The sequence below is a fragment of the Ochlerotatus camptorhynchus genome, unplaced genomic scaffold, assembly GCF_037179485.1.
Source record: "Ochlerotatus camptorhynchus isolate MF236.1 unplaced genomic scaffold, CSIRO-AGI_Acam_v1.1 ptg000062l, whole genome shotgun sequence".
NCBI lineage: Eukaryota > Metazoa > Arthropoda > Insecta > Diptera > Culicidae > Ochlerotatus > Ochlerotatus camptorhynchus.
The window spans coordinates 3597089-3606462 of NW_027040552.1; positions in this window are offsets into that span (position 1 = coordinate 3597089).

Sequence of the window (9374 nt, forward strand, 5' to 3'; positions counted from 1 at the left end):
AATATAAATTTACAAACACCTTATGCCAAGATGTACATCCTAAATTTCTAACCTCAAAATAGCTATTTATTCAACAAGTTGCAGAAAGAAGATTTTTTCAACACTAGTCGTGTTGACGACGAGTGTTGAAAAAATCGTATTTTGCAACGAGTTGCATACCAAATGTTTTGCACTTTCTCTATAATAAAGTATTAAAAAAAAAGGTTTGCATTCAAAAGAGTGTCGAAAAGTAGAACTTTTCGGCACTGGATGCTGAAAAGTAGTAGTGGTAGTACTTTTCGACACTGTTATTCCATTTATGAAAAGTAGGCCATTATGTTATTTAAAACATTTTTTATTTGAAAAGTAGTTCAGCACCAAACGGAATGTTATTATTACAGATGACTCCCAAATTTATTCACCTTTCCATATGTACCGTTAGTTCTGATAAGGGGTCGCGAAATATTTGTTTATTGTTGAAAATGCAAAACGGCTTCTTTCGGCTCAACTTGGCTTACGGATTTTCTTGGGCCTATTAGCCATTGAAACGCCATTGGGATTTTATTTGGCCTATCGAACGGAAAGAAAAGTGAATTCGCGTGCGCCTTTTGTACACATCAAGTTTGTTTTAGAGATCTTATTTTGCGTTCTTCAACACTTCGTCGTGCAGCTATTGAATAGAAGCATCGTACAAAACCTGTGTTCACACTGCAATCATAGATATTTATTTGATGTTTTCAGCTCGATAGGCCCAAAACGGGCGATTGAGCCGAAGTAGTGCTCTACCCTACCTATTTTTCAGCACGCGGTACAGTAAAGGGTGTACCGTTTAAAATCCGCTCACACAAAATTCATTCTCAAAATTCGAGTTTTTATCCGATTATCACCAAATTTTCAGGGAGTAAAAAGAAACAATTGAAGTTAGTTTAGGCATCATTCTTTTAATTTATTTCACCTTCACATCCGAAAGCGCGAACATTTGCCTTAACCCCAGCCATAAGGTTCTGAACGACCTCAGAATCGACAGTTTTTTGCATATTAACCCATGTTTTCTTTATTTCTTCTACATTCTTCACCACTCGTTTTAGAAGATGCTCCTTCATAATGGTCCAGTATTTTTCTATTGGGCGCAGTTCCGGAGTGCTTGGGGGGTTCAAATCTTTCGGCACGAAATTGACATCATTCGCCTTATACCACTCTAGCACGTCCTTCGTGTTGTGGCATGATGCCAAATCCGGCCAGAAGATCGTCGGACCGTCGTGAGCCTTCAGGAGAGGGAGAAGTCGCTTTTGGAGACACTCTTCCAAATACACCTGTCCATTCATGGTACTTGCGGTAACGGAAGGTGTACTCCTATTTCCGCAAGTATAAATCGCTTGCCAAATTAAGAACTTCTTGGCGAACTTCGACATCTTCTGTGTCCGGAGGTTCTCGGGAACATCACACTTATCCTTGGCGTCATCCATTACGCAGCAGTGTGGTTTCGTTTACTTCTGGTCGTACAACTTGGTAATGCTAAACCAAACATCGGAGAGATAGTAAATTTCGCCAAAGCACTCGACGCGGATCCAGCTGAAATGGAAGCTGTTTATCGCATTGGTGAGGAAAGGGGAGTCTTCATGAAGTTCAAATCAGAGGAAGCGATGCTCCATGCTCTGACATACAATTCGGAGGATTTAATATTCCATTACGCGAATGGAACGACATCAAAGGTACGCATGTCGCATGCTGGTGAATTCATCCAATATGTGCGTGTGTATGACTTTCCACCAGAGGTACCCGACAACGGGCTGGATAACGTGCTATGAGAAATTTGTGCGGGACAAATGTCCGATCTATGCTTTGAGGGTATATACAGGGATACGCGTTATATACATAGAGGTAACTCTAAGACCAGAAGGTCCCGAAGAAACGAGCTCAACTTTTTGGCTCAGCTCTGGTACTATCTTCGGTCCCAAGCTAATCGATGCACCCCTCGAAACATTGGAAAATCCACTAACCCCTCATTTTATCTGTCAGACTTTCATAGTGAATCAAAACAAACATTGTGTAGTAGTAGAATTTCGACTAGAATGGGGTACGTTAATCGTTTGCTTGGGACCAATAGGCTAGTCAAGTACCGTGCTGGACCGAAATCCGTACACCTAAGCACGAGAGAATCATTAACGGTCAATACTAAATAATGCTATCACATTATGCTCTGTATCACATCTTTTTCCTTTACATTTATCTTTATTTTTCCAATATTTGCAAACACCAGGTCTTAAAATTACCTTCAATTATTAGAAAAAAGGATTTAAATTGCACATATCTTGAATCAAAATCCGTACAGCGTTTTACGATTGAATCAAAATCCGTACAGTTTTGAATCGAAATCCGTACACTGTGTTGAGGATGAATCAAAATCCGTACATGAATGTAAATCGATCCAAATCAATGAAAAAAAACGTGTTGCTATCTTGAATAAAGTATTTTTTTTGTAGTTGCTTGGCTAAGAGTCCAAAACAGCTATATTCGTTTAAATACACTAGTTTACAGCATATTTGAACTTTGTACGCTGATGGTCATTTCCCATGTAAAATCGTGCGCTGAATCCAAAAATATAGTCAAAAAAAATCTCGGTAGAATAGTTTTGGAGATATAGGGGTAAGAGAGGCATAGTGAACAGGTGGGGCATAGTGAGCATCGCGCGTGCTCCAGCTCGGACTTCCGGCCGTTCAGAACAAATTTGTTGGCTGTAGGATCAATATCTTAATGATATTGATCCTACTACCAGTTGATTTGTTTCATGCAGTTGGAGATCCAGAGCCAAAGTACGGGATGCTCACTATGCCCCGCCTGTTCACTATGCCCCTCCTTCCCCTAGCTAAAAAATGAAATCTCACGTTAAAAAAACTAAAAAACAAATATCTCTGGCTGCAATGAAGTGATATTAATTATTTTAACGCCAAATTAAACATGATAAAATTTTATTTCGACCGTTATAACACTATTTTTCCGTGAGAGTAATGGTAGAACCACCATAAATATTTTAATTAACATTGCTTAAAAACTTAGCAGAAATTCAATTTTTCTTAGGAAAACTTAAAAAAAAACAAACTATTAACTAACAACAATACCATCAATCTCACTGACAATTGATGTTCAATTGATCGAACGAAAAAATTTCTTACCTCTAATTTAGCGTTAAAATGATTGATATAATCTCATTACAACCGGAGATATTTGTATTATAGTAATCAAACTTGTTTAAAGTGAATTTTCATTTTTAGCTGTATCTCAAAAACTATCCTACTGACATTTTTTTCAACTACATTGTTGAATTCAGTGCACGATTTTACATAAGAATCATTCTTCAAAGGTTCAAGTTCATTTTTTTTTACTTTTACTTTTTTAACTAATGATATCAGCGTTATATTAATTGATGCTCCAATCGATTCAAAGGAGAGGTAGCTGAATTCTTTTTATTTAAGAAGGTAACTGTTCTGAATTTTTATGCTAACTAATATCATGTTTAAGGATTAATTTCTTCCAAATTTTATTCTATACCAGTGCTTTGGGTTAAATATTCTTACTGGAGTTTTCCTCCGATCAAAACTTCGAGGTTTTTGAAATTTGACATGTGATAACGTGCAAGATGCGCCATACTTTGGAACTCCACCAACCCACTGGCATCAAGCGATAAATTAACCGGTTCCTAAGATGGTAGCCCTATAATGGCGGATAAGTAAAAGAAAAATACAACCATCTTAGAAACCAACAAAAAAAGACAATGAACTGACATCAAGGATTAGTTTTTCGTTTTGTGCATGAAAATTAAAATTGGTAAAATAACGACTATAACTTAATTTAATTTAATACGTCAAGAGAGTAATAATCATAAAAATACAGATCTTTCATTGCTTCTTTTCCACAGCTTTCTTTTGCTTCTTCTCCATTGTTACCATTGCCTTTTCAAGTTATAATGCATTCTTGCTTCTTACCCTAATAAAAATAACCATAATAGAGATCTTAACGACGTGTTCGGGGTATCATCCAAACCATTTGTGGGAAAGTTTACCCATCCGGGATAAAGTTCGTTCATGGTATTCGTTTATTAGGGAACTTTCTTTGCTCTTCTTCCTTTTCTTCCTCCTCTTCCTCTCTCGCTCAACCTTTTTCTTTTGTCATTCCTCAATCCTTTGTTTCTTTGCGTTCTCTTTATCAATTTTCGCCCGCACTACTTTCATGTGTATTTCCGGTCATTCCTCGCTGGTAGCTGGGAATGCTCTCTGGCCCATTTCTGTCTGCTCTCTGTAAGGGAGCATCCAAAAATGACGTAGCATATTTTTGATCAATTTTATACTCATCCCCCCCCCCCCTCGTAGCGTATTTGGCTATATCCAATACATGGCCGGTCACAAATTCTGAAACCCTCACCTCCCCCCTCAAATGCTACGTCATTTATGCATGGTCCCTAATTTGTATATGCGTGTTGGTGATATCCTGTAGGGGAGCTGCGTTGTTTTACTTTTCGGCTGGTTCTTGACGCTCTTCATTAAAAGATATTAATAATGTAACGTTTACAATACGAATAAAATAATTGTGAATGCACAAGTGTACTGATTTAGAATCAGCTGTTATATATGGATCAAAATCCGTACAGTACTAATTTTGATAAATAAATACCATATGAACGATCCATTGCTTAGAATTGAGATATAAAACGATAAACACTTACCTTTCCGATCGACCTTCAGGAAACTACTTGCAAAAATCACTTAAATACGCTTAACAACTGGAAGTAAATCCGAGACATTTTCTTAGAAAATCGTTAAGAACGCAACCGATTGACAGAAATGCCCGACACGTGATAAGGTTTTTATTTTTCTTATTTTAATTGCATGTTATACTGCTTAATTGTTGAAGTAAACATCAAGCTGATGCATGAATGAACATGAATATGTATTCATGTATAATATTTACATTGTTATGATGCATATAAATAAACAAATTCAACAGGGTGTACGGATTTCGGTCCCGCACGGTAGTGAGCCAATTTAAAATCGTTAGTTTCGTATTGATTGTTGGTATTACTAAGCCGGAGGCGGCGGTTTCGATTCCCGGTCCGGTCGAGGGAATCTTTCGGGTTGGAAATATTCTCGACTTCTCTGGGCATTGAGTATCTTTGTGCTTGCCACACAATATACAAATTCATGCAGCTCTCAATTAATAACTGTGAAAGTGCATTTATAACACTAAGTTGAGAGCACAAAATATGCTCATATGCGATAAGCAATAAGCTTGATAGGTGAAAAAGAAGAAGAAGAAGGTGTTCCGCAAGGAAGTCTGTTGGGCCTTTGCTTTACAGCATCTACACTTCCGGCATTCCTCCCGGAGACGGTTGCGTGTTCTTCCTGTTCGCAGATGATACCGCAATAGCCGTCAAAGGAAGGATTCCTCGCGAAATAACGAACAAACTTCAACGATGCCTTCACGCCTTTGCTGATTATGCAACCACGTGGAAAATTAAAATCAATCCCTCCAAAACACAAGCGATCGTGTTCCTCCATCGGCAATCGCCCAAACTGAAACCGGCTCCATCTTGTACTGTAATCATGGATGGCACAAGGGTTGAGTGGTCCGCCGAAGTAACCTATCTCGGGATGTTGTTCGATGAGAAGCTCCTCTTCCGTTCGCATGTAGAGAAAACTGTAGTCAAGTGTTCTGCCTTGGTTAGGTGCCTGTATCCGCTGATTTGCCGCAGATCTAGCCTCTCAAGGCTGAACAAACTGGCTGTCTATTTACAAACAAATCGTGGGTAGATCACCTTTTCGTGGTACGTTACGGGATGTAAGATCTACCACCGATTCCTAGTCCTGACTTCTTCAAACTAGGGGAACAGGATTTTTCAGTAATCCAAGGAACACATCTTAGTCCTTGTTACTTTTTATGCCTTGTTGATAGTGACAAGACTCGGCTTTGTCTACCGAGGATGATCTTGAAACAAGGCAAAAAATGAGTTAGTTGTCTTCATCTATGTGATTCCTAATCTTCTCTTCGTTGTTCCCTAGTTTGAAGTGGTTAAGACTAGGGTTCTGATGCATGGTCATTATCGGTGTCATACCTTAATTTTGTTACTAACGAATCCAATTTTGACTGACAAAGGGGCGCGCCTTTGGAGGGTGTTTCAACACTCCGAAGGGTATAAATAGTGGGACCTTTCAATTAGAGTCGGATCCTTGCGATAAATGCAAGAGTGGCAACTGTAAAAAAATCGAATAATACTTCATCATTTCTCAATAGTGATGGAGTAATACCATAGAGGTAACTCTAAGACTAGAAGGTCCCGAAATAACGTGCTCAACTTTTTGGCTCAACTCTGGTACTTTCATAGCGAATCAAAACAACCATTGTGTAGTACTAGAATGGGGTCCGTTAATCGTTTGCTTGGGACCAATAGGCTAGTCAAGTAGTGAGCCAATTTAAAATCGTTAGTTTCGTATTGATTGTTGGTAATACGACATGCACTAAACTAAGGACACGGGATATACTACAATAGATCAATTTACTGGTCGCAGTAGTGTTAGGTCCCGAACAGAGGAAAAAAAATCATAGCACCTGCGATCCTGTACGCCGCTCCGGCACAGACTCATATGAACAAAATCCAGGTCGCTCCGAATAGAGTGCTGAGAGAATGGTACTTGATCTTCCTTTCCTTTGTATCCTATTCTATTGGAGAAAACAGGGAATTTACGGAGGAAAATTAAAAAAACTTTTCTGCTTCGACGATGTTTCAGACTGGAATGCTCTTCCTCTTTATTTTTCATACGATCAGACCTTGTCGACGTCGATCTGGTCGTTTTATCGTTTGCACTCTAAATCAGAACACATCAGCTCTTCCCTCTTCAGAAATCATTTACAATCCAATTCACTACTACAACAATTTCATATAATTTTCTTTTTCAAAGCTTCATACAATGCAAATCAGAACGTAAACAAATAATTACAAATAAATATACAAACTCTTCATCAATGTTAGCTTTTATTATTCATTTAGAACGCCTAGGGGTGAAATCTGTTGACTTTTCAACATCATTTTCCAAATTCTCGAACACGTATTTACGTTTCCTGTCTCTTCTGACTTCTTCTTCAGTAAAACCATGGAATGCCTCGTTGCTGTCACTTGACTCGGGCTGCAGTTGTCGTCGACTTAACAAAACATATGGCTTCCCAGAGAAGTCCCGATCCTTACATATGCGAAGCCGTCCTCGATGCGCCATTGTTGGCACGTTTCCAATTCGAATCTGGAAAGTATTGCGAGAATGCCTTTTAATATAATTTGCCTTAAGCCATCTAGCAGTATGATGGGGGTTGTGGTTTTTATTCCACAACTCATCCCCTTCCATCAGATATTCGAAAGGATATTTTATAACTTTCGGGACATTCCCGCAATCCTTTGAGTTGACATCGTCATGAATAGGTAAGAGTTGTTATTTATTAGTAATATTCATATCATGCGAGGTTTCCATATGCAAGTGTCTTTTATAATGGTTCTTGGGATTTAGCAAATCTAAAATTGTTTTTGGTTTGTATGAGAATATGATTTGCGATGGAAAATTCCTATCAATTGTTAGACAGTTGTTTCTATAAATAATTAAGAAAAGATTAATCTGGTCCTCCAAGTCTAAATGCGAAAACTCCGGATCTAGAAGGAACTTCTTTAATACATCTTTTACGGTTCTCACCAACCTTTCAGCCTGGCCATTGCTGGAAGGATTGTAAGGTGGACTTTTTAGAACAATAATTCCCTGCCGCTTCAAAAAGTCAACAAACGCGAAAGCATTGAATAGAGGACCCCCGTCAGAAACTAAAACGTCTGGCAGACCATATCTAGCAAATAAAGCTACTAATTTCTTTAACACTTTTCCACAATCAGTTCCATTCTTCATCCACCCAATTTCTTGAAGATCAGGCATCAATCCGGTCAACCATATTGTCTCACTTACGCAAGAACTCATGGCAACATACTCGGCTTCTGTATAAGACATTGCAACTGTAGTCTGCTTCTTCGAGGACCAGGCGATAATGTTTCCATGAATGTTCAGCAAAAACCCGGAAACACATTTTCGGTCGGTTTCGTCACTTGCAAAATCGGCGTCCACGTAGGTGGTTTCTGGTGGTTCCTTTGGCTTTTTTCTGTAGACTAATCCCATCTCTTTCGTATCTTGCAGGTATCGTAAGACTCGTTTAGCATGCTTCCAATGCTCTTCACCAGCAGCATCCTAGAATCTTGCCAAGTATCCAATGATAAAGCACAAGTCCGATCAGGAGCCCATCATGAGGTACATATGAGGCTTCCGATGAGTTCACGGTAGGGAAACTCACATCTTCTAGTTGCTCGCTGCAACTGCAGCTTCAGTTCAGCTGCCGTTTTAGCAGGATTACAGTTCTCCATTCCAAACCCTCTCGATCTGATCCTTCTGGGATAGCTTCTTCAATTCACGATCCCAATCCCTGTCCATTTTGATTCCAAGGAAATAGTGGATATTCTTCATGTCCGTCATCTCGAATGTCTTCATCAGGTTGTGTTTTACATTATTGATGGCCGCCTCCGTTTTAGCAGCAATGAGAAGATCGTCTACGTATACAACGATGTATACGGGCGTGGACATACAAACAGTAGTCATGCTGTGACCGCGTGAATCCAATGACTGTTCCAGCACCTTGGTGACTGCTTCAGATCATAAAGTGACCGCTGGACATTGCATGTATACCTTCTAGTCCAGCTTTCCATTTAGAAAAGCGGTCTTGACATCTAGCTGGTGAATCTCCATTTCATTCGTCGTTCCGAGTGCCAATAGGGTTCTGATGGTAGTCAACCGTGTGAAGGTTTCTTCGTAATGCCCGTGTCTTTGTTGTGCGTAGCACTTAGCTACCAACCTTGCCTTGTAGCGCAATGGATGTCCGTGAGCATTCGTTTTTAGGTTGAGTGCCCACAGCTTGTCTTGGATTGCTTGCTTGTTGTAAACAACTTTCTAGGTTATTTTCACGAGAACCGAAGTACGCCCACGCAAACCAAGAGCACTATCGGGAAGGGAAGAATTTCTCCTACCCGATGGTGTTGTTAGTTTGCGTGGGCGTATTCGGTTCGCGCGAAGAGGACTTAATAAGTTTTGTGTACAAAAGTTGATAGGCCCGTTTCAAATGTTATGCGAGTATTATTCATGTGTTCATTTTTAGTAAACAGGGCCCCGCTGTTGTGTCACTTTTTGTCGAGTGAGTGAACTCAAATCCATCCGTGCACTCGTCTATGGATGTATTCGAGCAGTTCGAATGGTCGGATGGTATAGTTTCCGTTTGGTTGTTGACTTTCCGATTAAAACTCAAGCACCGCTTGTCGTGACCGGACCGAG